Raw genomic sequence first — 27271 nt, 5'->3', positions numbered from 1 at the left:
TGTCGGATGGATGATGGCTGTAGAGGCCCGTACCCTAGATAGAGATGGACTTTTTCCTCTTGGTAAAATTTAGCTTCAGCCCCGGGTACAGGAGAAGCTCCAGGTTCTAGGCTGCTAAGGATGACCTGGTGGGTCTTGGAGGTCTGGTCCACCAGAGTAAAGAAGCCTTCAGTCCTGCCTATTACTGGGAGAGAGATACTGCTCAGCCCACACAGAGCTTGGGCAAGCCACTCACTGGGTAGAAGAGAGAAGATTTGGGCTGCTCTCCCAAGGAGAGGGCGTCCTGTCGGGTTGTGACGCCCTGCCCCTTCTGTGCCTGGAGTCTATAATAAAAGGCACACTGGGTGGATGCATTGAACAGTACACGGTTAAGAATGTGGACTCTGGGCCTAGACTTTGGGGTGCTTGTGGTTCTGTTCCTCCACTTTTTTATTGTCTCACAATAGTGACAAAGCCTCTCTGAGCCTCCGCGTTGTCATCTGCAGGTGAGAGAGTCTTCTCTGGGAGGTGTCGTATGGTCACTAATACCTCCGGCCAGGCCTGGGGACGGGTGGTAGGTGGCACGTAGGGTGACGTAGTTGACTAGTTGACTCCAGCTGTTTGGATACTCAGGGGCAGTTGAGAGAGAGAGAGAGAGAGAGAGAGAGACAGAGACAGAGACAGAGACAGAGACAGAGAGAGAGAGAGAGAGAGAGAGAGAGAGAGAGAGAGAGAGAGAGAGAGAGAGAGAGAGAGAGATTTGCCCGTGGAATCACAAGACATCAGGAACTGGCGGGGGGGTCTGGGTTCCTGAGGAGGTGAGTCCATGCATGTTCTGTAGGCAACCACATGACAAGAGCCACACTCTTGTCCCACCAGCCCCCAGGCTCCAGGGTATGTCATCTTGCCTGCAGCCTGGCAGTCACCTGTAGTCTGTGTACTTCTAGGGTTAAGCACAATGCGGGTGCCAAGGTCAGCACGCAGAGGGCTGGCTGGGCCCAGCCTGAGGTCAGGCAGAAGTGGACTTTCCAGGGCTGCCTGTAGCATGCCTGTCAGTCTTCAGTCCAGCTGAGAATGCATGCCCCAGCCCCTGCCCGGAATTTGTGGCCTCCAGGCCACCCCTCTTCAGCAGCCTCTGCAGCCTGCTGTGCCACACACACACACACACACACCGCCTCCTCCTGCTACTCCAGCCTTGAGCTGGAAATAGCCTGCTGCTCATTCCTGCCCCCGTGGGTTAGCAGTGCGGGGCTGCCTTTCCACTAGGCCTGCTGTGTGACCCCCCCTGGATAAGCCCCCTGCCCTTTTCTGATGCTGTTCCTTAGCCTATACGACCAGAAGGTGAAGATGAGGAAACTCACAACAAAGAGGGACTAGGAAACCTACCTCCAGAGTCGCACAGCCCTTGGTGGAGCTGTGATCAAGCCCGGTTCCCTCTGGAACCGTGTGGTCTCCCTACTGTCAGACTGGCTCTCACAGACACTGGCACCGTACTGGGCCCTCGTGCTAGATCCCAATGGCGGTTGAGCAGCTGGGTGAGCCTGAGTCCAAGGCGGCGGGCACAGAAGTGTCCACTCAGCGATGGCGAAGACTGAGGAGGTAGCCAAGAAGTCTGCCTGGAGGAGGGGGGAAAGCAGTGCGGGGTTCCTCGCAGGGCTGTGTGACCTGGCAGCTTCACAGCCAACAGGGAAGATAAATTCAGCCACAGCTGGAAGCAGGTGCTTCAGCAACTCCCGAGGGCCCCCGGAGGCCCATTCCCAGTTTGGCCTGGCTTCTTCTGTAATGGGGTCAAGGGCAGCTCTCTGGGGACTTGAGGGAACAGGGATGGGGCCAGCTTCCTCCTGTAGCTGGACAGTGGGGCCCCCACCAGGTCTTGAGGCCCCCGGTACCTATCCTGGGGTGGGAAAAGCCCACTTTACCCAAAGGCAGGAAGGGGGTAGTCTAAAGGAGAGCCAAGTGCCACCGTCTTCCGCCACCCGCTGCACATCCGTTGGCCCCTCACTCCTCAGCGGCCTGAACTCACACCTCAGGCGCTTGGGGTGGACGTTCCTGATGGACTGCGGATTGCAGAAGTCCAGAAACCAGCCTGGGGACACCCAGCTTCATTGTGGCAGACACGAGAGGCTATGAGTTAGGTAGGTGGCATTCTTCCCAAGGTGGGCAAGGCTGGGTTGCTCCCCAACCCTACCACCTGCCTAATTATGTAGGAATGAGGGCCCATAACGAACTCTGCGAACATACTATGGTCAGTTCTTCCTCCCACTGAGGTTTGCTCACCCAGCCCTTGTCTGGGGTTCACCTTGTTCTTGCCGATGAGACACACCTACCCAGGCCCCACCTGCAGTGAGGGACAGCCCACCCGTGCCTTTTGTCTCTGTGTCCAGAACCCCCCACGTACCTCGGAGCGAAGAAGACTCTGAGCTGGCTGCTGTTTTGAGTCGTTAAAATGTCACACTCTCTCCCAGAGGAAGGAATACGTTTCATGAGCCACCTGGCCACCCTCCCCGTGGCACAGGGAGACCTCAGGCGCGGCCGTAGAGATACGCCAGTAACACAGCCAAGCACTCCCCGGCCTCCTAAACTACTCTGGCTGTATGGAAGGTAGGGGTGCCGACAGTGGGAACCAACAACAGTGACCAGAGCACTGTGTTTACCAAAAAAGCAAAGTCAACTGAGGAGCCGTGGCCGCAGAGAGCGGGACCAGGGAAGCTAGGTTACTCGTGGAGACTTACCTAGAAGGGGCTGAGGGGCCCAGCCCTGTGAAAACTGATCACTGCCTTCTGCCGTGGCCCTCCCCGTAGTGAAATCTCCTCTACCCTGACCCATGTACCTCGTGTAAAGATGCTATGGATGCAGACAGAAAGTAGACTGAGGCTAGGCGGTGGTGGTGCATGCCTTTAATCCCAGCACTTGGGAGGCAGAGGCAGGAGGATCTCTGTGAGTTCGAGGCCGGGCTGGACCGACAGCCTCCAAAACAATACAGAGAAACTCTGTCTCGTAAAACAAAAAAAAAAATAAAACAAAACAAAAAAAAGAAAGTAGACTGAAGATCACGGCTTACCCGTACAGTCCTCACGGTCTCTCTTTGCAGAGGGATCAGAGCGCACGGCTACCCTGAAGTCTGTGCAGGGCATTCCTGTTGCCTGGGGTAAGGGTCTGCAGCTAAATCCTGAAGAATGGACCTGAGAGGGCTGCCAGCATCCAAGTCACAGGAAAAGCTGGGCTGTGTGGAAGGCCAAGGGGGTGATAAAGGAAAGGGGGGGATATAGGTGCCCTTGGGAGTCCAGGTGCCAGAAGAACCGAGTTTACACTTTTTTTCTAACCCCCAAATGTTCCATCTGTGCCTCAGTTTCCCTTGGGTCTTCTCTGGAACTCAGGCACTAAGGAACCACCTCCAGACTTTAGAGGGAATATCCACCTTTGTCCAGCACAAGCTGTGCTTGGGTTTTTGCTGAAGGAGGCACAGAACTGTCTGGATCCTTGGTGGGCAACTGGCTGAGAAAAACCGCAGCTCTACGGGCCTTCTCCTTACCTGATGAAAAACAGCTTAAGGCTCCCTGAGTTTCCTGGGCTAGACCATCCAGGGAGGGCAGGGGCTGGCCCTGTGTAATAATCCTACCTGTGGTTTTGGGAGAATGGCCTGATTTGGGCATCCCCCATCTTTCCTATAACCAGCTGCCTCCTCCTGTGAGAGTCTGGGGGCGGGGAGAGGATAGTCCTTCCCCCCCCCTAGGGGGCCCGAGACAGGTGACCCAGGCTCTGATGCAGGTGCAGTAGGTGGGGAGACCTCCCCGGCCGCCACCAGTCTCCTCTGACCATAGCAATGCTGGGGCCCTGTGGGCTCCTCCCTGATCACAACCATGTTGTATGCCCGGCAGCACTGACTCACAGCGGTCCTGTTCTCACCCCTTTCCTGTCAGGTCCTGGGATTGCATAAATCCTCCTGCAGTGAGCACAGCTGCCGGCTCCAGCCCCGTCAGCCTAGGGATGGCCCAGGATCCTGTCCAGGAAGCCCATAGTTCTTTCTGGAATGCTGCTACAGCAGCTATCCTACAACAAGGAGTAGCAAAATTCCCTGAACTCAAAAGCCTTTCCGTGACCCCTGACTCATGTTCTTCTCATCAGATCAAGCCGGGTATGAGCCTGATTCTAACGGGGGAGTAAGGGGGGGACTAGAGTCAGAGGGGGCAGGACATTTGGCCAAGGTCACACAGCTGATCCAAAATCAAGCTAAGGGTCAGGGGCCCTGCTCACACTCCTCTGGGGACCAAGCCAAATGTTGCCTGTTCTGTCAGAGGGAAGCCCAGCCACCGGCTTGAGCTGCTGGAGGCCCGCAGGAGGTAAGGCCTTGCTCTCTTCCCTCCTGCATTTCATCTGCTCCAACTGGCCGCAAGTGCTGGTGCTGCTGACATTTACCTGGTAGGGAGAAGGGCCTCTCCTCCCTCTTGCATCAAGATACTAAAAATAGCCGGAGCCAGCTTCCTTCAGCCCCTGCCCAGCCCAGGCGTGCTCCCCGCCTCAATGACCTTTTTCCTGGGGTGGCGCTAGGCTCCACCCTACAGTCCCTGTCAGGTCTCCATGTCCTCAGGCTGTCAGGCAGTGGCCCTGCGGGAACCTACCTCCCTACCCTCGCCTCCCTGTGGGCACTCCCTGTCTGCAGTGACCACCTCATCCCTGGTCCCCAGCAGTGGGGCACGCTCCATCCACCAGTGTGATCCGGTACTCGGTCCTTGATCCTCCCCTGTGCTGAACCCAGGCCCACAGCGTGGCCTTTATCCCAGGACTCTTCCCCCCCCCCCCCCCTTGCCACTCCAGGCTCTAAGCATGGATATTCCGAGCCTGTGTACGTCCCGGTCTCTGAAAATGGACAATACCACGTGACCGCAGAGCGTTGTGAGGATGTACTAAGGCAATGTTCAGAAGAGTGACTCGGGAGCCGGGCCGCTCTGGGGGCTTTTTCTCATGCGGCTTACTCTGGGAACCTAGAAAATGAGACTGATAAACGCTGGGACGGGAAAGGAACGTTCCAGAACAGGCTAAGGATTGGCAACTTGACTTCCTGCAGGTCGGGGCCTCCTGCCCATTGCCCCACGCACTTCCAGCATGGCTTGCCATGCCTGCCTAACCAGTGTTTGTCTGGTTCGTGTCCTGGGTAGGTATGACCAGAAGTGTGTGGACACTGGCCTTCATCCAGTGACTGGCTGGCTTTGGACCCAGCCCAGTGGAAGCAGGAGTGGTTTTCCAGGTTTGGGCTTGTGCCTGGCACATGGGCTACTCCAGTATGCCTTGGTTTCCTCAGCTGAAAGCAGTGTGATAGTGCTCTAACTTACCCTGTGTTGCACAGGGCTCACACCAGCATGTGTGTACACAGAAGGGCGCGCGCGCGGTCTAGACGTCACACCGGACGCCCCGGCCGGGCCTCCGGTGGACGAGGCTAGCGGCACAGTTGGTGGGGTAATGACAGTGACCACCTGCTGTGTTGAGTGACTGGCGTCAGCTGCTGAGCACAGCACATGGGATGCTGAATTCAGTCCCCCAGCCACCCCCCACCCCGCCACACACACACACACACACACAAGGTCTTATTATACAGTGCATTCCAGATGAGGAAACCGAGGCGCACAAAGGTCACCCACAGTTGAAAAGGGGTGGGTCTGGAAACCCCAATCCAGAACCAGCCCAGCTAAGAGTGACCAACAGCTGTGCACACCTAGGACTGCCCCAGCGTTAGTAACACAAGTTCCAAATCCTGAAGATGCGTCATTGACTCTTCTAGGTGGCACAGGGTGGGTGACAGGGCCAGCTCTGCTGGACAGAGCGCCTACCTATCTGTGCAGGCCTACTTGGATCTTTCTAAGCGTGGGGGATTTGCTGGTTCTGTCTGGACTTGGCCTCTTCCTGTGCCTTAATAGCCTGCACCTAGCTGGATGCTGGTCACCGGTTTCCAGACCTGGTGTTGTGTTCCCCTCCAGCCACCCTCCTCCACCCTGGCCTCAGGAGAGTTCTAGAACATGCCGGTCAGGTCTTTTGCCCAGGTTGCACCAGTAGCTGGCTGATGGATCACGGGCTGCTGTTTATCAGGCCTCGGTTTCCCCACTTGCACAGAGGGCCTTGGCAGCTCTCCTCACCCTACCCCACCCTGCCCTTTTAAAGATTCCTGGGACCTCTTTTTTTTTCTTGTTATCATGTGTGTGATATGTGTGTGTGTATATGTGCTTATGGGGCCCAACGGCCATGGTCATGTGTAAAGGGTTTTTCTTTCTTTCTTTTTTTTTTTTTTTTTTGCCCCTCAAGTAGCAAGTCCTTCCAACTTGTTTGAGGCGGGTTCTCACGTTTGCCCTGGTGTACACTGGGCTAGCTGGCCTGTGAGCTTCTGGGGATTCTCACGTCTTAGCCTTCCATCTCTCCATAGGGAGCGTTGGGGAGTCACAGGCCACACACGGCCGCCTCCCGCTTTGCAGCAGTTCTGAACTGCAGCCTCTCACTCTGCATGGGCCCTGGGTCCTTACGCTTGTGCAGTAAGTGGTTTGTACCTATCGAGTCACCCTTCTCTTTAGCCTAGAACTTCTTAAAGAGGGAAGGCAGAAGGAGCCCCCCAGAGGAGCAGGCAGGACCTTCCTGGTGCAATGGTAGAGAACGCCACTGACAAAGGAGAAATCTCAGCAGAGGGACAGAGCAGGGTGGGAGGCAGCTGCCAGCCAGGGCTTCCCCGGGTGAGGATCCAGCCCTTCCTCCTTGGGATCCTGGGTCAGTTCTTACTGATGTAGAAGGTGGTGCATGTTGAGGCCGGGTCTCTTGAAGAAGCCTGGGATATCATTGACAATCCCCCTCCTTCCCCCCAACCATCTGTGTACCTTTCACTCATCCCTGGGTCTGTGTTCTCTCCGTATCTTGCTCCTGCCAGCAGCCGTGCCGTGCCACGTTCTTGCTTCTATGTCCAACCCTCTCTGTCTCCCCAGTTTCTCATTGCTATTGGGGGGGAAACGTCCGCATTACAAGATGGCATCGAGGCCATCTTCCTGGCTCTCAGCAAGGTCTGAGAGCGGTTCGGGCCTCTCAGCCTATCTGAGCCTTAAGAGTCTTGTCCTTGGAGGTAGGGGTGGCACAGTAACCTTCGTGCAGACATGGCTTTGTGCCCAGTCCGCTGCCCAGTCTCATTGTGGATGCGGTGTGTTCGGGACCAGAACAACACCCTTCTCAGACACTACCTAGAACTACTGTCTCCCCAGGTACTTAGTTTGGCTCAGGCCCGGCTTCCAGATGCAGGTCTGCTCACGTGGATGCTCAGCAAGGGTGGGATTTGTGCAGAGAGGAGTGAGCAGGCTGGTGTGGTAAAATCAGGCAGGCATGAGCTCCCAGCTCCACAGCTATGTGACTTGGGGCAGCCTAGGTAAACCTCGATAGTATAATTTTATGACATGTGGGTAACAAGAATGCCTTCATCACAGGCTACTGGAATTAAATGAAGTGACACATAAGAGTGTATAGGGTCCTAGGACATTGTAAGGATGATAGGCACAGTGCTTATCCATTTATTTTATTTTCTTTTTATTTTTTGGTCACAACAGGGAAGTGTTTTGACCTTGAGTTGTCAGCCATCTTCCCAAAAGGATTCTTATTCAGTCTTTCATTTCTGCCCACCTTTGTTCTGTCCTGGCACTCCTTCCCAGGGCCCCTGACACCCCAAGAATCCCCGTCAGTGCTTGCTGGCCTGTTATGCGTGTTGTTACTTTCTCACCCCATCTTCACCGAGCACCCCCTGATAATGACTCCAGGGTTCATTCCTTCAACCGCCTCAGGTGTCTGAACCCCACGAGTGGGGGTGTGCTAATGGCCATGATTTGGGTGAACCCACAGTCAAGCAAAATCGTCTCCAAGAGCAACATAGCTGTGGCCAGCCGGGATTCTGGGTCTACCCACAGGCTGCTGAGGACGTATCTGGGCCACCTGGAATCAGGGGCAGCACCCTAGCTTCATGGGGTTCAGCAGGCAGGTGGTCTGCAGCTGGCTCTCCCGTGGTCCAGAGCCCCTTGCCTTAGCTATGTGGCTGTGTTTTGTTTACTGAGGCCCATGCCCCACCCCACCCCCCACGGTCCTCTGTGAAACTGTGTTATTATATTTAAACAAATCAATTCCATTGCAGAGTTTTCCCGTCCTCGTGATGAGTTTGCAGTGCAGATGCCATTGATTTCTCAGGGTCCTGAAAAACCAGCTGATGAGTGGCACCCGGTGCTTCTTTGGGGAGGCACCCGGGCGGCTGTGCATGCGCCCCCAACCTTCCCAGGGACACTGCCTCATCTTGCCCTCAGCTGCCGCCCGCAGTGGGGACTAAGGTCATGGGCCAAAGGAGACCCCCATGTCCCTCCCTGGGTGGAAGGAATGTCCGTGGCAGAGCCTGCTCCTGCTCTGGTGGTGACACAGAGTGAAGATCTGTGTTGATTTTGGCCCCAGGCAGAACCTTCCAGAGCAGAGAAGCCTCCGGGGTGCGATCCTGATCTTCCACAAACCCAACGCACCTTCTTGGGAGTTGGCACCTAGTCCCTAGACCTAGTGGGGTTGCCAGTAAAAGCCATTTGAGTGCTTTGGGAAAGGGAGGGTCAAGAGCTTGCCCTTGCTGGAGAGGTGAAAGGGATTCCCTTTGGGGAATTCGTTAGAGCCCAGTGTTCAAAGACCGTTGAGCTGCCACCCAGGGCTTTGACTCTCAGATCCCTGCTTTGCCCTGCTTCTCTGAGTTCCTATAGGTAGGGACTACTGTTCCCAGTGTAGAGGGACCTCGAGGGAGGGAGGGAGGGAAGGGCACTGGCTTGTCAGGGTGAAGGCACAGTCGACTCTGTTCCCAGCTGTACTTCTATGAATGTCACAGTGACAAGGGAGGCTGCCGGCCCTGCTGGCCTTTCTCTTATCCACGCTGGGCTTCTGTCTGTGCGAGCCCAGGCCCCCTTTGCAGGCTTCAGGCTTAACTGCCCACAGCAGCACACTCAGAGGAGCCTGTGAACTGGACTGAAGGGAAGACAAGAGGGCGCGGCAGGGTCTGTGGTGAACCCCCCGAGGTCCTGCCTGGCCTCAGTTCCTCCAAACACTGACAGTAGCTGCACAGAACTCTCAGGGGTGGGAGCAGAGGCCATTTGCTGCCCCTTCCCCTGCCGATTTGCTCTTTTAGAGACCAGAGCTTGTGGCCCAGAGGAGGGCGCTGTTCTTCAGGGTCAGGGCCAGCACCTCACAGACTGCAGCAGCCCTTGGAGTTGGGGCTTGTGCATGGCTGCGCTGTGTTTGCCAGGCTTCTTGAGACCCACCGCCCCCTCCTCCTCCACTGGGGGACCCCAGGATGGTGCAGTGTGCACCTTCCTGCGTTTTCCCAGTGGCCACGGCAGCCAGCCGACCCCCTTCCTGCAGACTGACAGCTCCTGTAATCAGGTTAGCCTCCCTCTGCCCAGTGCTTGCACCGCTGAGCCAGACCAGCTGCCTCTAATGGCCTGGTCCACCTGGCCCTCTCTGTGGTGCTGGGGAGGGGGAAGGGAGCTGAGGAAAGAGCTGACAAGGGGGCGGGGAGTAGGCTGAGCCTCCCTCCATGTAGACTCTTTCAGGGATCCAGAGCCCTTAGTCTGGCATCCAAGACCCTGCTCCCTTCTCCCACCTCCCTGCCCCTGGGGCGCTCATGAGTGTAGTGACTGCTCCTCCTCCTTTGTCACCCTTCTTAGAAAACTTCTGTGCATCCCTGGAAACCCAACTCCCGTCACCTCTCCCTCTGGACTACTTCCCGGCCCCCACCTGCGCTGGATGCTTCTCCTCTGACCTGGAACTTACCAGTGCCAATGTATTGAGAGCATCGTTCCCTTGGATGTAGTCCAGGAAGGAATATATATATATATATATATATATATATATATATATATATATATATATAGTATATATATGTGTGTGTATATATATATATATATATATATATTCCCTTTCTCTGTACTGCAGGCAGCAGCTTGAGAAACATCCAGTAAATGGCCAGGGCCGGCCAAGGAAATAAGAAGCAGCCAGGGGAGAGAAAGAAACAGGCAGGAGGGCCAGGACAGCCACTGCCCGTCACCCCCTCACACACTGCAGCCCACTTCCTACCGGGGAGGCCCATTCCCAGCTTCTCATGACACATGTCAGGCCTGAAATAGACCCATGGGGCCTTGGTGGCATCTTCACCTCCCCCTCCTCCCTGCTGGGCATACTGACTCCTCCCCTCCTGGGCCCTGCTCAGTGCCAGGACCCTTGCCAGCCAGCATGGCCAGGCCATGTTCCCTGTTCCTGCTTACTTTATTTTTATAATTGCCGTATGTGAGTGGGGTCTGCTGCTTCCCAGAAGCACCGTGTTTAAGGGCTGGGGCAACGACTGCAGGCGTGACTGTGCTACCAAACCCATCAGCTGCCTAATTGCCATTCCGCTTGCGTTTATTTCTGCTAATTAAAAAAAAAAGAGAGGAACTCCTAGTGACTTTTACGTAAATACTGTATTTGCTCTATGTAGAGACGGGATTCAGACTCCGCTGGCGATTAGCTGATTGTGTCTAGTCTTGTGGCCGTCACACGCCAAGTGTTCGGAGGGCCTGTCTGGGGGACCATGGGGGGTCACCGGGAATGTCAGTGATGCCATGAGCGCTTGGTGGGCTGCAGTCTGACTAATGGAACTGGGCGGGGGGGAACCCTGGCCCGATGCCTCTATACATACTCTCCCCACCTGGACGGAGGCCGCCCCCAACCCCCCATGACAAACCCGCACCCTGCCCGGGCCTCGCAGACTGATGTACCAGGAAACAGGTGCGAGGCTGGATTTTACATTTTTGATATTATGTATTTATTTTCATGTGGATTAGAAAATATGTATAATTAGTATATGAGACCCATGATTTGGCAGATGATAGTGCTTTAGATGAGGCTAAGTAAAAAGAAGGTGATTGGCTTAAATAATGATTAAAATAATGATACATAAATTATTAAGGTGGAACACGGATGGGCGGGCTTGCAGTAAGCTGGTGGCAGAGGAAGGAACCCATTGAACGAGCCTGAGTGACGGCGACTACCAAGTCAGAGCCAGGCCCCGACATTGGAGGTTCCGAGGCCTGAGTCCTGCCTGCTGTCCCCTAGCCTATAGATACCCTGCCTCATTCTAGGGGCAGATGGCACTCCTGGATCATTCCAGAGTCTCCCTAACAATATTCCACAAGCAGTAAACCACCCTCCACACACACACACAGAGAAGAAAAATAGAACATAAATGGGAGGACCTATGTCACTTAACACAGAGCAGAAGCCTATGTCCTGGCTTCCCTAGTGTTGTAGGTTGTAGACAGGAGAGGCCAGTGTGCCTCTGGATGGCCTCCTACTATCTGTCTGTCTCAAGACACTAGGGCTGGACAGCTCCAAGGCTCTGGTGGCTTCCAGACAGGGTTTCCATTCCTGCCTGCTGAACGGAGAGACCTTCCTCCTCTGTTTGGTGGGAGATGGTGGAACTGAGAGACATTGGAGAATGGGGTGCAGAGTGCTCCTTGGAATGAGTTCAGCTCAGCCATGGTATACAGTGGGTCCTGGCTGGACCACCCACCTCCTGATAGGACCGCAGTGCCTCCAGACATTCTAAGTTCATCAACTCTCCGGTGGTCTTGGAGGCCTTAGGGGCAAACGGGAGACAAAAGGAAAACCAAAGGCGTGGCGTGAATGGCCAAAGACACTGGCCACACTGCCTCCTCCTCTCCTTCCTCCATCCGCCACTAGCTAGCCTGTTCCACCATCATTTGGCCTCATGACACCCCCCCCCCAGGCTTCCAGCAACCCTCCCTAGCTGCAAACCTCTCAGGAGCTCAGTGCTACTGCAGGCTGGCCACCCTCGGACACTATTCTCCAGCAGCCTCCTCTTACCCGGGACATGGGGCAGTCGGGCAACATGCTGGGTGATCTTGAGCATCCCCCTCCTCCACCCACTAAGATATTCCTGGTGCCGGCCCAGCCCGTCTCCGAGGCTTCTCCCAGTCCAAATCCCTGTCTACCTGCCCTGGCAAGTAAAGGCAGTATCCATTTCTGCCTACGCAGAAGACCCAGCGTGGTTGTGGCAGTGGCGGTGGTGGTGGTGGGAATGTTCACTTGCTGAGGTGTTGGTGCTGGGTGGCATGAGTAAATGATTTCATTCATGAGTGAATGCATGAATGGGTGAGCATACTTAACGTCCACCCTTGGTCGCTGCCGTCGCCACTGGAGTCTCTCCAGCCTCTCAGAGCAGTGGCCGAGAGGACTGGCCAAGGACTGGCTGCGAGGCACAGTGCCAGCCTGTCTGGGTTCATATCCCGGCTGTGACCTTGAGCTGGTCTCTTCTTGTCTCTCTCTGTTTCCTCATCTTTTAAAATGGGTACGGTGTGTCCTTCCTAGGGTGTCATGAGACTAAAAGAACCGGTTGACATAAAGTGCTTGGAATGGTGCAGCAAAAGGCCCTCTAAAGTTAGCTGTCGTTAGCAGTTTCATTACCACTATGATGGAGTCTTGGAGTCCCTGGGAGCTTACGGGATGTTGCAGGGTTAGAGGAGCGCAGCAAGTGTAACTGGGAGCTTTCATTAGAAGCATCTCTGGTAAGTTGTTGAAAGATGCTTCGTCAGAAACAGGTCCGTTCCCCGCTCCCCCGGGACCCAGGAGTTTGTTACGATCTTTCTAGCTCTGAATAATAGACAATTACAGTTTGACGTGTTTTTCAAGAGGTCCTCCAAAGTTGCATAAGCTTCAGCCGAACTCTGTGGATCTGAACTGCCTGCTTCCGTGTGTCCCCCCCGCCCCTGCAGTGGTCCCAGCAGGAGGGGGCACTGTCCACCTTCAGAGGGGTCTAGTTTCCTGGCCTTAGACACCATGCCGTGTAGGCTGGCCTCTTACATGCGGTTCCCCAGCCCGAGAATGGCCTGAAGGGTTCCAGGCAGCTCACTGAAAGAAAGGGCTGTCTTCCTCGCCCCTGCCAGAATATATCTCCTGCCAGGGACCTGCAGCACACAAAGCCCTTCTGAGCTGACGGCTCTTACGTGCAGGATGAGGTCCACCTACTCTCTCTCCTCCCCTGTGTAGGCCCTGGTGCGTGGGCACTACAAGCCAGTTAGGCTCTGGGAAACAGGTTGCCGAGATGCACAGTTATCACTGGCTGTGTGCCAAGTCGAGGGTTGAGTGCCAGGTCAGGGGCTCGGGACTGGCCCTACCCTCAAGGATCTCTTTGGTCACCAAGAGCAGAGGATTCTCACCTGAAGGGTAAGGTACAGACAGGAGAAGATGGGGTGAGCCCCCTTATTAATAATCTCAGATTAAGAGGTACAGAGAGCCCATAGTTCATGCGGGCCCAATGGGTTTTGGAACTAGCTCCAGAGGACAGACTGTTAGCTGGGGAAGACCCCTGGGTGGGCGCTCTGGACACTTGCTGCCTCCGGCGGAGCAGGGCCTCTAGACCTTGCTCTGAGAGGGACATTTATAACTCACAGCTGTGCAGTCCTGAGCCCAACTGACTGTGGTAAACCGATCTGGCTTCAGGAAGTCCCAACCCAAGGCCACTCCCAACTCGACCCCACATTCTCCTCACCTCCTGACACCCACATCCTGTTCTCAGCAGGAGGGCAGGCAGTGGGGCCCAGCCAGGGTCTCCAGCTGCAAAGCACCAGGATGGTTCTAGAACTGTGAGGCCACCAACATCATCAGGGCCTGTCCCGAAGACAAATATATAGGGATATCAAGGTCAACAGAGGGCTGGTGCCTGCCCCAGAGTCCGCAGGATCAAGGATCAGGAGTGCTGGTTGTAGGAGGAGAGGCATGCTTGGGGCTCCCAATATAATTCAAAGAGAGGTTGATGCTTCTAACCCCGTTGACCACTGGAGCTGCAGGGAATGCTGGGAAAAGACACTATCTTGGATCCCAGGCTTCTGCATTGCCCCCTTCATTCTGTTACTGCAGTCTCTGGAGGCCCTATACCATCCCCTGAGACTGTGTGGGGCTAGGCATAGGCTGGAAAGAGAGAGAGGATGCTGCTGCAAGCTTCCAGCCCTCTGTGGCCTTGGCTCTGTCACCTCCATGGCCCCGATGCTTGGGCCAAGCACTCACTTCTGTGCCATGTTGTTCCCTACAAACAGAACTGAGCCGGGCGGTGGTGGCGCACGCCTTTAATCCCAGCACTCGGGAGGCAGAGGCAGGCGGATCTCTGTGAGTTCGAGACCAGCCTGGTCTACAAGAGCCAGTTCCAGGACAGCCTCCAAAGCCACAGAGAAATCCTGTCTCAAAAACAAACAAACAAACAAAAAAGCAGAACTGATTCACTGTAGTGCCTTTGCAGGAACTTGGCCTAGGAAACTCTGGAAGTTTATGACCAGATTCTAAACCCAGAATGAGAAACAACGTGTAATTTTTTGTTTCATTGGTTACACATCTGTTAATGTATACCAGAAATGCATTAGAAATGCCCCCCCACTATATACCACACCCGTTCCTTTGTGGCTCTCCTCTGCTTTAGACTGCTTCTAGAGGGCAGGGAGATGGAGACAGACAGGTGGATCCCTGCGGCTCAACAGCCTGCCAGCCGGTCTAGCTGAATTGGCGCTCTCCAGGGTCAGGGAGAGACCCCGCCTCAAAGACACACCACGGAACACCAGGTATGGTGGTGCACACCTTTACTCCCACCACTAGGGATGCGGAAGCAGGCAGATCTGAGTGAGTTTAAGGCTAGCCTGGTCTTCAGACTAAGGTCCAGACCAGTCAGAGCTTCGTGGTAAGGCCAACATCTCAGAAGCAAACAACTAAAAAAGATGCAGAGCGGATGGATGCAGAAGACGCTTTTCACACACACACACACACACACACACACACACACACACACACACACACACATACATGCACGCACACGCACACACACACGCAGAAATTAAACAGATAAGAGCCGCAGAAATGGCTCAGGGCATAACAGCATACACTGCATGTCCAGAGGGACCGACTTTGCTTTCCAGCCCCCACATCAGATGGCTCACAAACCCCTATAGTACTAGCTCAATTATTCTGTCCCCCAACCTCCATGGGACCCTGGATTCATGTGCACATACCCACGCAGAGGCATGCAAAGTGGCTTATGGGAGAGCAGCCCCATGCATCATGCAGACTCTGGATCTTGGAGCCATTCTTACTCCCTTGAGGTGATCCTCAAGGCTCTGTACAGTGACATCACCAGGGGGTGAGGAGGGCCGGGTAATAGTTCTGTGGGCAGATGCTCTTGGGATGGGAGACGGCATACACCGGAATAAAACTGACCCGCTGTCCCGCAGTGGTGATTACGCTCTCAAGGAGACGTGGACGTGAGGATACCACGTGGCAGGGGATGGTGGTGTTTTGTTTTAGCATTTATTTGTTTACTTGTTTGTCTGTTTACAATTGGGGGGGTTGGCATTTGCTCAGGTCGGCATACATGTGGATTGAACTCAGGTTGTCACTGCAGGCACCTTTACACTCTAAACTAGCTCACCTGCTTGAGCCTGGGTTCTAAGAAGTGAAATGCAGGCAGAAAAGAGAGCCCATGCAGCATGGGCAGGGGGCCCTGATGGTTAGTTAAGGGAGGCCTCTTATGAGCTCGCAGACTAGTACAGTGGAGGGATGGTCTCAACAGGGGACAACAGAGGGAATTAGAGAGGTGGAGGCAGCGGGAATCATTGAAGACTTGTTGCCAGTTTCCAAGAGAGCTCTGGTAAGCTTGGGACTGGGGGTATTGGGGAAAAGGTGAGCAGCAGTTGCGTCTAAGTGTTCCTGAAGTCCTGCATCAACCTTGCTGCGGACTTAGACGGAGGATCCTATGAATCAAGGATGCTCAGGGCAGGCTGGTGTGTTTGGAACAGAGCCAGAGAAGGAGAGTGTCATTTTTGTCAACCCCTGGACTGCTGGGAGTACAGAGTGCCCCCCCCTGGAAGGCACGTTGCCCTGGATGGCTCTGGATGGGTGGAGTTACTGTACCTCTGAGCCACAAAGAGCCAAGCCAGGAGGCAGCTAGACCTGTGGCTGGAAGATGCACAATCGGGAATTGTTTGTGATCGGTGTTGCAAACTCGGCAGCCGGTGAGGTCACCCTGAGAGAGAGAGAGCTTGTTGAGAGTGTGGAGTCTAGGAGTCTGAGTCTGAGTCATAGCCATCTGGCCCTGGGGGTAGGATCACAGATAGGGAGGGGACAGGAATGGATGTCAGGAGGGCGCAACCAGAGAGGCTGGGGAGAACAGAGTCAGCGCTAAGTGGACAGGAGATGTCACCAGGAAAGCTGGGAAGAGCAGTGCAATTCAGAGGGAGCAGGGGACGGACACACACAAAGGCTCAGAGGTCTTAAAAAGGAAGCAGGATTCGGAGAAAGCTGGTAGGGAGAAGGGACCAGAGCCTTCTGATACACGGGTGCGGAGGATCCTAGGTGTCCCGTTGGACTGCTGGTGAGCCTATGTCCTGGTCTTCCGTCCCTCTGGCGAGGCCCATCTAGGGCTCTTGGGTCCATCAAGGTTACGTCCCTTCCTGTAGTACTTGTCCAGAGTACAGGACTCAAGGAGACAATTCGAGGGAAAAACAAGAACAGCCTCCTGTTGTATCCCTGGGCAGGAGCAGATCTTTTCTCTTTAAAGAGAGAACCACCTTCTGGGGCTGCTGGAGAGTTGCACTGCCGGCCCAGGAGTCATGGCGCTCTGCCACAGTCAGGGGACTGTTTCTATCCTGTGACCATTTTCTGCCCTTACCTAAGCTCTCTGCCTGACCTAGTGTGTGCCCGCTGGGCCAGAGCAAGGCTGGTGAGACACCAAAAGACACTTGTAACCTCGCATGTACTCTCTCAGCTCCTGGACACTCCCTGTTGGTGTTCAGGACCGGGGAGCAGAGGTTCCCACCTCCATTCCATGGCAGGACTTTGAAAGTTCCAATTGCCCCATGCTGGACCCAGCACGCTGAGAGTCCCTGAGCCATCTCCTTTCTCTCTAATGACCCTGCAGCTCCCTCTTGTGCCTCAGGGCAGATGGGCCGGGCCGAGGGGACAACAGCGGGTCCCCAAGAGTGTTTGGAAGTGCAGTTGAAGCTGTGAGGTTGAGAGGGTTTGGGGGGCGGACCAGTAACATCTGCAGTACATCAGAGCATCATGGAGGAACTCCTTAGAGAGGAGCACTGTCCTGCCTGTGGGCTCAGCAGGGCAGGGGCTTTGGACAATAGACCGAAGGGGGGGGGCACAGGCACAAGGCCAGCCCCCAGCAGGAGCTGACCCTGGCAGGGGTGGTAGGCTGCTTGCTGGCTTCTGGCATTTCTCAGTCTGAGAACGGGGTAGAGCCTAGATGAGGACTTGGGAGTGAGTGAGAGGAGGTGCCCCATGATTCTGCATTAGGATTAGGGGAGCCAGCCAAGACCGCTTTGATGCTACGGGGCTCTGTGTCGCCTCTGTGGCAGGAGTCTAGGGTAATCTAATTAACGTGCTCTGCAGTAATCCTTAGGGCCTTCAGACTCACTTTCTTTAAGCCCCCTCCACCTGTCCCAGTCTTAATCCTCTCCTGCCTCAGTGATCTCTGGCAGGGTTGGGCTTTATCGCCATTAAACAGATTGGTAAGCCAGGGTTCGGAAAGACAAAGTGTGTAGGATGTCACAGCTAATTTGTCAGGGAGGCCCTTTGAACCTGAGCTATAAGAACCCAAAGTCTAGGAGCTTAAAACAAACCCTACCATCTCCCTCGTTCTTCTAGACTATCCAGGCATAAACCCCCTTCCAGCATCCTCATTGCGGGGGGAGGGCGGTAAGAAAAGGGGAGCCCAGAGAAGGCACAGCATTTTCCAAGAGCCACACAGCAGCCAGTCAGGTCCAGCATCGAGAACCACACCTGGCAGGCACCCCGCTCCCCAGAAGACACAGAAGCCCCCTGTGAACCCTGCCCACCACTGCCCACGGCACCCGCTGCACTAAGCTCTCCAGCAAACCCTCTCCTTTTGAAGGCACCAGTTCCGAACCCCAAAGCTTTCCAGTGCCCATTGTTTAAATATAGATTACTAATGAAATGCTTTCTCTTCCCCTTCCCAGTGAATAGTTGTGTAAAGTTAATTTGCAGTGTTATGTAAATTCTGTTTAACTTCAATCAAGTTTCTAATTATGTTTTTACCGCAGTAATTCCCATTTGATTTGTCATCTCCCGTTAGGTGTTTAACGTTCGGTGGGCAGGCTCGCTTTCTGCCGTCTCTCCCATTTTCCAGCACCCACTTCCCTGCTGACCTGCCCGCCCGTCCCCGCCTCCCCCTCCCCATGCTCCTCCGCTGCTCTCCTGCTGTCTGTCCATCAAGCCCTCTTTCCCTCCTCATTCACCCTTTTTTCTCTTGCTCACTCTTTGAGTCATCCCCTCCTCCTCCTCTTCCTCCCCCACCTACCCACCAGCTGTTTCTCATTCTTCCAGGCCCTTCCTCACTCTGTGTCCAGCATCCTCTGCCCACTCAGGTATCGTTCTGTCTCCCCCATGTGTCTCCCCCATCCTTCTTGGTGGCCCAGTGAGTGTTTCTCCTTCTTTGAGTCTTCTCTCTCTGTTCCTCACTCCCGTTCTCCTTCCCCTGGCACCCCTGAGCCATTATAAGACACGTGTAGGGGCTGCTTCCCAGGGTCCCCAACACTGAGGAAAAGGGGTCTGGTCTTGGAAACACGGTCAGTTTATAGGTAAACTGTTCCCAAGGCTGTGGATGGGGGAGCATGGGTAAGAACCATGGGCTCTGACTCTGATAGGCAGCTGTCTTGTTGACATTATTTCTGTGGCCACACCCCCTCACCACTCCTACCTGTGAAGCTGAGTGACAGGAGCCCTCAGACTCAGCCGCTGTGAGGATAGATGAGGTGACTTCCTTGAAGAGCTTGCTAGGGCCGGATGGAGACGGCTTTTATCTGGTAACCCTCAGCCACGCCTCTTACTTTTCTCTGGCTTTCCAGGGTTGCTTTTGTAGGCAGCTTCTAGACCGCTAGGCCCTGGTATCTGGGCTAGGCCTGAGCCAGGGTAGGTGGAAGCTAGCTGCAGGTACTCACACAGCCACCAGCAAGGGCAGAGACAGAATGTAGTCTTGGGCCTGTCTCTGAGATGTCAAAGGCAGAGGTGTAGTTACTAGGTAAGAATAGGTACCCTTGCCTTGGCCTCTAACACCCCCATGCTGTGGACTCCAGCTCCGAAACTTACATGCTGTCACCAAGTCCCTGAGGCTTCTTTCCTGGGCTTTGAGTCCAGCCCCAGCCCTAGCTCTGGGGGTCTCCCTGCTATTTGAGAGTTGCTCGCAGCCACAGAGGGGCTCCCTGGCATGTGTCCGCCGTTAGGGGCAGAGGAAGGAAGGGAAGCAGCAGGCAGGCAGAGGCCTGGGTGGGCATGTGTCCCTCCTCATCCTGTCCTCCTTGTCCCCCATAGTCCTGGCTTTCTCATCCAAGATGGCCAGGAAACAGAAAACAAATGCTTGCAAAGAGCGTTTCTCTAAGTGACGAAAGGCCACTGGTCACTTGTCCTTCGGAAACTCAGAAACCTGAGCTGACCCAAGCCTGCCCTTCTGGGCCTTGTGGCCACCTGACCCAGTAAGTGGCTGTGTGTATGTGTACATACATGTGAGACCAAGGAAACCTTGACCATCACGTGGCTGCTCTTTCCCCTGTTTGTCTAAGTAAGCTGTTCAGGCCAGCTGAAGCAAGGAGGCCGTTTCACGCAGCAGAGGACGGAGGACAGGATCCGTGGTGCAGTGTGAAAGGCCCTGAGCCGGGTGTCAGAGTTCCTGGGCCACTGGGCTAAGTGGGGGAGGACTGTGCTGGGGCCAGCCCTGCATAGACCCTTTCCACCAGGCTCTCCAGCCTCCCCTTGGTTCATCTGACCACAGAAATCCTCCCGGCCCCCCCAGGCAGAGAGGCTGGTATCCCTGGCAAGGCAGAGCTCCAAAAGGCAGCATTCCAGACAGAGGCGGGGGTGGCGTATGAAAGCCACTGTTACCCCAGTCCCGTGCTGCAGATTCCTGACCTTAGCTTTCCCACATGAACCTAGAAAGCCTCTGAAGGTGTGTAAAGTACCTACTGTGAGGCAGGCCCTGGTCCGTGAGGAGGTAAGGAGTTTCTTTGGGGAACCCTGTGTCTGACATGTTTCCTTCCCGTTGGGGGATTGAAATCAATCCTCTCCCACTCCGAGGAACCCCCCATGACCTTGTCGTGAGATGACCTGTCCCATCTGCCGTCGTTCAGGAGACTGAAGCCCCAGTGTTGGGTCAGAGCCTTTACTAAGGGGGGGGTGAGAGTGAGAGACTTGTATTATTCCTCGAGGACTGGAGACTGAGGACCGAGCAGGTGTTTCTAGCCCAGGAGGGCCCTTTCCACCGGGGCTGTGGAGACAGAGCAGCTGCATGCGACTGGCAGATACGCCGGCCAAGATGACCTCTGTGGGACATGTGGGAGCATCTATGAACCCTCCGGGCGGGGAAAGACAGCCCTGAAGTCACTCTGACTGGGCTGTCCTTGGTCTTTACCAGACTATGTTCCCCCGGAAAACCACATCCTTAGAGGTCCTAATTGACAATCAGCGGTGGCCTCCCAGATGGGCCAAAGGGGGCCAAAGAAGGTGAGACCTCTTAGAAGAGACCATCTGTGGCTGGGCGGGAAAGGCACACTTGATACTGGGTGTCAGGGTGCCGAGGTGCGGAGGGCCACCTTAGAGCCCGCAAGGCGTCTCCAAGCTTTGCTTGGGGGTAACATTTAGGGGTACCGTATTCAGCGTGAAGAGGGCAGGTGGGGAACCTCTGTGCAGAGGAAAAGCTGGAGGGTATACCCAGTGTCTGCCATTTTTACCACTCATGGCTGGATGTGGGTCCTGAGCGAGGTGGCTTACAGAGTGAGTGACCAGGCCAGGGCCTTACGGTGCCATCTGGGTCTTATTCCCGACCCTGGCTGGCACACTACAGTTCCAGGGTCGGCCTTCCCCTGCCCACAGTCATCTGGTAGCTCTTTTAGTGTGCTGGTCACCCGCCAAGCCGACGTCTGACCTCCGTCCTCCTCCATCCCACTTGTGTGAGGGGCCACAGGCCATTTGAGCCCCTCCCTCCCAGGCTTCCTGACTCAGAAGTCCCTGCAGTTGAGACCAGGCCTCTTGTCCATAACTGGTAGCCAGAGGGTGGCTCATGCCGGCTCCGCCAAAGCTCAGCGGATTCACCACCCCACCTGTCAGGATTTCCCAGGGCCGGGAAGCTTGCTGCGGCTATGCCTTAGTGGGGAGGTGTTTGGGCTGCCAGGTACAGGCAGGAGAACTGGGCTACAGGGGAGGCCTGGTCTCTCCCACCCTCGGTGAGCAGGGGAGACCTGTGTTGAGGTGGGCTTAGGGGGCCAGCTGGGAGGCCTCTCTCCCTCTGACGTCTAGCAGCCTGATGGAGACCCAATGTAACTGCTTCCCACTGGATGGGGGAGCCATGGGGGAAAGGATCCACCCCCGGGGCACCAACTTCAGTTTTTGACTGTATCCTCAGTTTGGGTGGGTGTGTCCCCAATTCCTGAGCCAAAGAGAGTGGGCTGGGGTCACCAGCACTGCTAGAGTCGACGTGTGCATGGGCGACTCCACGGGCCTCTCCCCGCATGCTACTCGGGTGGTCTGACGTGTCAGCACTAAGAAAGACGGTTTCCCACAGGTCCTCCCTCATCAGCCATGCCCAAGGTTATAAGCTCAGGGGAGAAGCCCAATGGTACTTTTGCGGTGGCCTCATCCTGTAAAACAAATGATCAGAGTCCTAGAGGTCAGAGGCCGTGGTGGCCATGCCTGCCAGGCTTCCTAGTCTGTCCTGTCTCCAGAAAGCGGCAGCCCTTACGAAGAGACCTCTCAGGCCCTCCCTCTCCCCTGGGCCCGGTGGAGTTGATGGGACAGGAAGCCAGGGCAAGTGGGAGGGTGGGTCTAGCCCAGAGATGAGGTACAATGAAGCCTGTCCTTTCCCCCAGGGCCACAGACACATAGGTCATCCCCCCCCCACAGGAAGCCCCACCCAAGCACTGCTTTGGCCCACCCAAGCTTCCCGACTGAAGCGTCCCCTATTCCCGTGGGAGCCACCGCCGAGAATCCTACCCCTCTTGAGAAAGGAAGGACTGCCCTGGCCCTGACCTGCTCTGACTCCTCCCAGGCTGTCCCATGGGTAGAGTTGCTCAGCCTGCACCAGCCTTCACTCTGCATATGGATGCCTGCCTTCCTTCAGACAACCACCGACCTTCAGGCCCATGGTAGAAACCTCAGGGCAGGCCTGCAAACCAAAGGCCCAGATTCTTTTTTTTTTTTTTTTTTTTTTTTTTTTTTTTTTGAGACAGGGTTTCTCTGTATTGTTTTGGAGGCTGTCCTGGAACTCACTCTGTAGACCAAACTGGCCTCGAACTCACAGGGATCTGCCTGCCTTTGCCTCCCGAGTGCTGTGATTAAAGGCGTGCGCCACCAACGCCCGGCCAAGGTCTGGATTCTTCCTCCAGAATCTGCCACTGTTTTTTTTTTTTTTTTTTTTTTTTGGCAGTATAGTCCACTTGGGCAAAAGTCACTTGCCCGCTCTGGACCTTATCTATAAAAAGTCAGGGAGAGGTAGAGGCTCTGCCTAGCCTAAGCAGTCTGTGACATGAACCCCTGGCAGTGGGTGAATTTTATGATTTGTGAGGACAGCCAGACTGGGGTGGCCACTCACAAATGCCTCACGCATCCCCCAGGAGGGACCCTTCTCCCATCTCCCAGCCCGGCAGGTGGAACGTGTCTGAGCTCCGCCTTGCTCGGGCAGGTGCGTCAGGTCAGTGGATCCCTAGGTAGGAACCCTGGGGACGGGGGTGTTGCTCTGAGCCGGTCCTCTAACCCATTCTCCCTCCTGGCAGGTGCTCCCACAACTGGGACACCACCTCAAGCTGTGTGGCCACCATCCCAGCAGAGTTCAGTGTGTACACAGATGTCTGGTTCCAAGGGGACCAAGGAGAGAGTCAGGACTCCAAGGAAAGTGGGCTCAGGTTGTGACTTGGAAGGGTAAAGGGGAATGTGGGGGGAGGCACCTTGAGCTCACCTGCCAGTTGATGAACAATGGGGAAGCCCGTCACACAGGAGCCTCTCCTCCTCAGGATCCGCACTGGCCGCTAGGCCTTTGTCACTTGCTACTGTGTGTGTGTGTGGAGGTTGATGTCTGCAAGTCTGACCCAGGGGGACAGAGGGAGGAAGACACAGTGCCCCTGTAGTGCTTAGACTGAGGAGTCGTGGGTTCTTGGGAGGAAAAAATTGGCAGTGAGGAGCGTGGCTGTGTGTCCAGCGTGGGGCCCCTGTGTCACGAGAAGACAAATAACCTGAGTGGGAGCCAGCACCCGGGAGCCAGGCCAGCCTCCCCGTCCTGCGGACTAGAGCGGTTGTCCCAGGCTGACCCTATGCCCCTCACCTCTTCCCCTGGGTGTCTCCCTGTCCCACCTAGTTCTAGGTGGATCCCGTTGTTCCTTCCGCCCTCTGTGGCTCTCTTCTCCTCGTGGGAGGGACTCCGGGACAGCCCAGAGCTCTGGTAGTGGGGTGGAGTCAGGGGCTGGATGGTTATGAGTCAGGATTGCTGAGCTTCTGTGTCATCAGACGACATGCTGGGTTGTTTCTCCCTGCTGGCTGCCTCTTCTCTCCCACCCACGTATGTGGGCTGTTCCTCTGGAGGGGATCATGCTGTGGCCACAAAAGCTCAAAACAACCGAGGACAGAGAATCTGGGGGGGGGGGGCGGGATACTCAGGTCCAGGCCTCAGGATCCCGGAACCTGGAACGGTGCACTCCAACCCCGAGCTCCATTCCCAGTGCAGCGGAGGGACTGTGGGCAAGGGAGAGCTCTCAGCCCTGGCCTCAAGGGGAAACTCCAGACAGTTTTGAGTGGTAACTGCCTCAGACCAGAGAAATCAGGTCCTTGTTGTAGCCTGCAGCAGGCTGGACTGCTGTGGTTTGGGTGGCCCCTGGTGGCTACCTTCTCCGCTCTCCCCCGAGAACCCCTGGGAGGACAGACCCGTTGACTCAGTTCACAGAGCGTAGGGCCGGTGGCGTGAGTCCAGCTCTGCCACTTCCTGACCCCTAAGCACGCAGCCTCCAGGACCCGAGCCTCCTTTTCTTCATTTGTACAAAAGGGTGCTCTTGCTCATCTGACTGCTTTGGGGTGTATGCATGTGTTCATAGTGGGCTCACGTGTGTAAAAAGTGTACTGAGACCAAGACCTGAGTCAGAGGCAGTAAGCACCGCGTGAGGGTCACTGCCTGCCTCTTTAATCCGCGCAGAGCCCATAACTGTTCCTTTGCATCTAGCTAAGTCCCTGCCTTGCTCTGTCTGTGTTGCTATAAGAAACCACTTGAGACTAGAAAGTTTAGAAGGAATAGAAGTTTATTTGGCCCACAGTTCTGGAGTGTGGGGAGTCCAAGGGTATAGTGTTGGCATCTGCTGGCGGCCCTCCCAACATGGCAGACCAGAGCCATGTTGCATGGCAAGACTGAGCCCTTCTGTGAAGCCACTAATGCCATCATGAGGGCCCCACCCTTGTGCCCTCACTCAATCCTACATACCTTCCGAAGGCCCCGCCTCCAAACCATTAGCACACGGACTTTGGGGACACATTCAGACCATCCTATCGGGGTGCCTGCAAGCCTAGGATTGGACTCTAGAGCAGCATGGAGGGACTGCTCACTTCAAGGGATATCCCTGGGCCTCCCAGGTCCCTGGAATGTGTGTTCTGTCAGTCCCTAAGGATGAGTGATGGTGAGGGTGTTGCTCCTCACCCCAACAATCCAACCGAAGAGTCGGGATGCTGGCCTCCCCTTCTGAAAGAACTAGGGGAATCCCAGATTCAAGTCTGCAAGGAGACCTGGCTGGCATGCTCTGAGGGAGCATCAGCGCCTCCAGGACAGAGAGGCAAGCCGCTCTGGGTGTGCCCTGACTCGCGGATGGGTGAGCTGACAACGCACCCATAATTGTTGCAGGAAGATCAGAGGCTGAAACACACCGGCACCATCCAGGGCTGGGCCCCGGGCACCCAGGAAGGCAAGCCTAGCTACTTTGTGGCCATACCTGGTAAAGCAGGTCAGGGTTGTCCTCCTCGGCCGGCCCACCACCTGCCGAGTGCTATTCTCCTAGAGTTCATCCAGCCATCCGGGCCTCATCCCTCTTCCCTAGCAGTTGGCCGGCTGGAAACCTCAGGGAATGGGAGGAAGCTGACCCAGGTCAGGAAAAGGTGAAAGGCAAAAGCCAGACACAGAGTACAGCCCTGACCAAACAAGGTGCTGGTAGGGGAGTTTGAACTGGTGAAGCGCCTGCGGACACACTGTGGTGTGAAATGCAGTGACCTTTTTTTTTCCCCCTTTGGTCCTTCAGCTGCCTCCTACAGACTCGCCGCTGGCCACCTGTGGAGGGAAGGCTGAGTCACCCTATAACACCTTGTCTCCCCTTTGTCACACCACCGAGGAAAACAGGCTCAGGGCCGTGCAGACTGAGGCCGCAGGATAGACAGGAGTCCTTCCAGGCCTGGGTGACGATAGAGCTGTAGTAAGAACAAGGCTTTCCTTTGCCTGGAATTTGTAAGTCTGTGCTCCACGGCTTCCCAGGCACATGCGGCCGCCGAGTCCCCAAGGGATGCCTTGCTGGGAATATGATTGTATGGGGATGGGCGGGGTGGAGAGGTCATAGGGAATATACAGTCTCCGGTGCCCAAACTTCTTGAACGTCCTGTACCAGTTACGGGTATGAAGCCAGCTCATCCAGGCCTTCAGCCGTTGATGGAAGGACTGGCTGCTTATTTGTGGACCAAGACTGGCTTCCCTGGCTCCTTAGTTGCCCCCTCCTGCTTCCCCTACACACACACAAACACACTTGTGTTGTGTTTCCAAATGTATACTTCCTTACCGTGTTCCAATGTCCACAATACAATTCCCTTTGCACGTACTGTGAAAACACACACACACACACACTTCTACCTGTTCCCATGCCCCAAGATAACCTGGAACCATCCATCCACCTGCCTTCCCACCTCAGCTCAAAATGGGAACACCCTGTCCAGCAGAAGAGCCTCCAGGCCCCCTCTCCCGCTCCCCCGCTCCGCCGCCGCCACCTTGCCTCCCTTTGCTTCTGTTTAGCTCCTCCTGCATGTGGTAGCCAGGATCATTTGTTAAAGGAAAGAAATAAGTGGCCCGAGGGACAGGACGAGTGAATGACAGTGCCTAGGAGCCAGCTGACAGCTCCCGCGTTGAAAGTGAGAACCGGGTCTCAGCAACCCTCCTCCATCTCTGCGCCGTCTTTGGGGTTTCTGATGGCCTCTGGGGTGTGAGCCTGAGTTTCACAGGGTGCCTCTCCTGCATGTGGTTCCTGCCGATGTTCACTTCTCCAGGAACAGCAGCCTGGAACAGCAGCCTCTGATGTTCAGAGGCATCTATGAGGGCCCGCGAGGTAGGTTAACTCCCCTGGTTTGCAGTCGTCACCTGTTTGCAAGTCAGTCCAGCGTTCCCACCCCTTCCCTGGCTCTCTGGCCAGAGGGACCTGGACCTGCTTTGATGCAGGACAGAGCGTGACAGCAGGTGTCCCTGGGCTGGTTGCATCTGTGAGGAGCGGTTCTTAGACCAAAGGCCCCCTGATGATTATTCTCAGACATCCCTGCCCGTGAGTTCCCAGTCAGAGCCCCCAGCCCACCTGCTTGTCCCCCGGAGGCTAGTGAGGTGCAGCAGGAGCAGAGATGCTGAGCACCTCCAACCCCCGGGGATCCAACTCCACCCTGCCTGGAATGAGGGCAGCCAAGTCCTTTCTTGTGGCCTTCATGGCCCAAAATATAAATAACTGCCTGGTTCTAATTATACAAAAAGGAAGACCAAATGTTCTGGAAGCTCTGGAAAGATCTTGGGCAGGGTGGGACATCTCTGTGACGGCAGCATTATTCAGGTGGATCTTCGGGGAGTGAGGATGACCAGGGTTCGCAGGGCAATGACAGAGATACTGGAAGTGCAGCGTGAGGTGGGGGCCTCAAAATTCTGCTCCTTTTAGCCAGAGGTACTTTGAGGTCTGCTAATTGGGACCTTCCCATTAGGGGACTCAGGACCATGCTAAGGGCTGAAACGGAGCTGGTAGAGTTGTTGAAGGATGATCCTTGTGGTAGCAGACTAGTCCACACTCTGCATGCGTGTGTGCATGCGTGCATGCATGCGCGTGTGTGTGTGTGTGTGTGTGTGTGTGTGTTTGTGCATGCATGTGTGTGTGTGTGTGTGTGTGTGTGTGTGTGTGTTTGTGCTCCTGGCTGGTGTCACTAACCCTGAATCATAGGCTCCAGTGCTATC

General features: G+C 55.4%; 1 protein-coding gene and 1 long non-coding RNA gene across 2 annotated transcripts in view; one reads left to right on the top strand and one right to left on the bottom strand.

The window, feature by feature from the left end:
• Zmiz1 (zinc finger MIZ-type containing 1) overlaps positions 1–27271 on the top strand; it is a 203144-nt gene that overhangs the window by 46452 nt on the left and 129421 nt on the right.
• On the bottom strand, positions 15344–19523 carry LOC121140973. Its single transcript, XR_005877942.1, has 2 exons — positions 18773–19523; positions 15344–16072 (listed from the first exon to the last, which is right to left on the bottom strand). It is a non-coding gene; the product is annotated as an uncharacterized LOC121140973 (long non-coding RNA).

Source organism: Mesocricetus auratus, unplaced genomic scaffold, assembly GCF_017639785.1.
Source record: "Mesocricetus auratus isolate SY011 unplaced genomic scaffold, BCM_Maur_2.0 Super-Scaffold_100006, whole genome shotgun sequence".
NCBI lineage: Eukaryota > Metazoa > Chordata > Mammalia > Rodentia > Cricetidae > Mesocricetus > Mesocricetus auratus.
The sequence above is the reverse complement of the archived record's forward strand: the minus strand, read 5'-3'. Positions and strand labels throughout refer to the sequence as shown.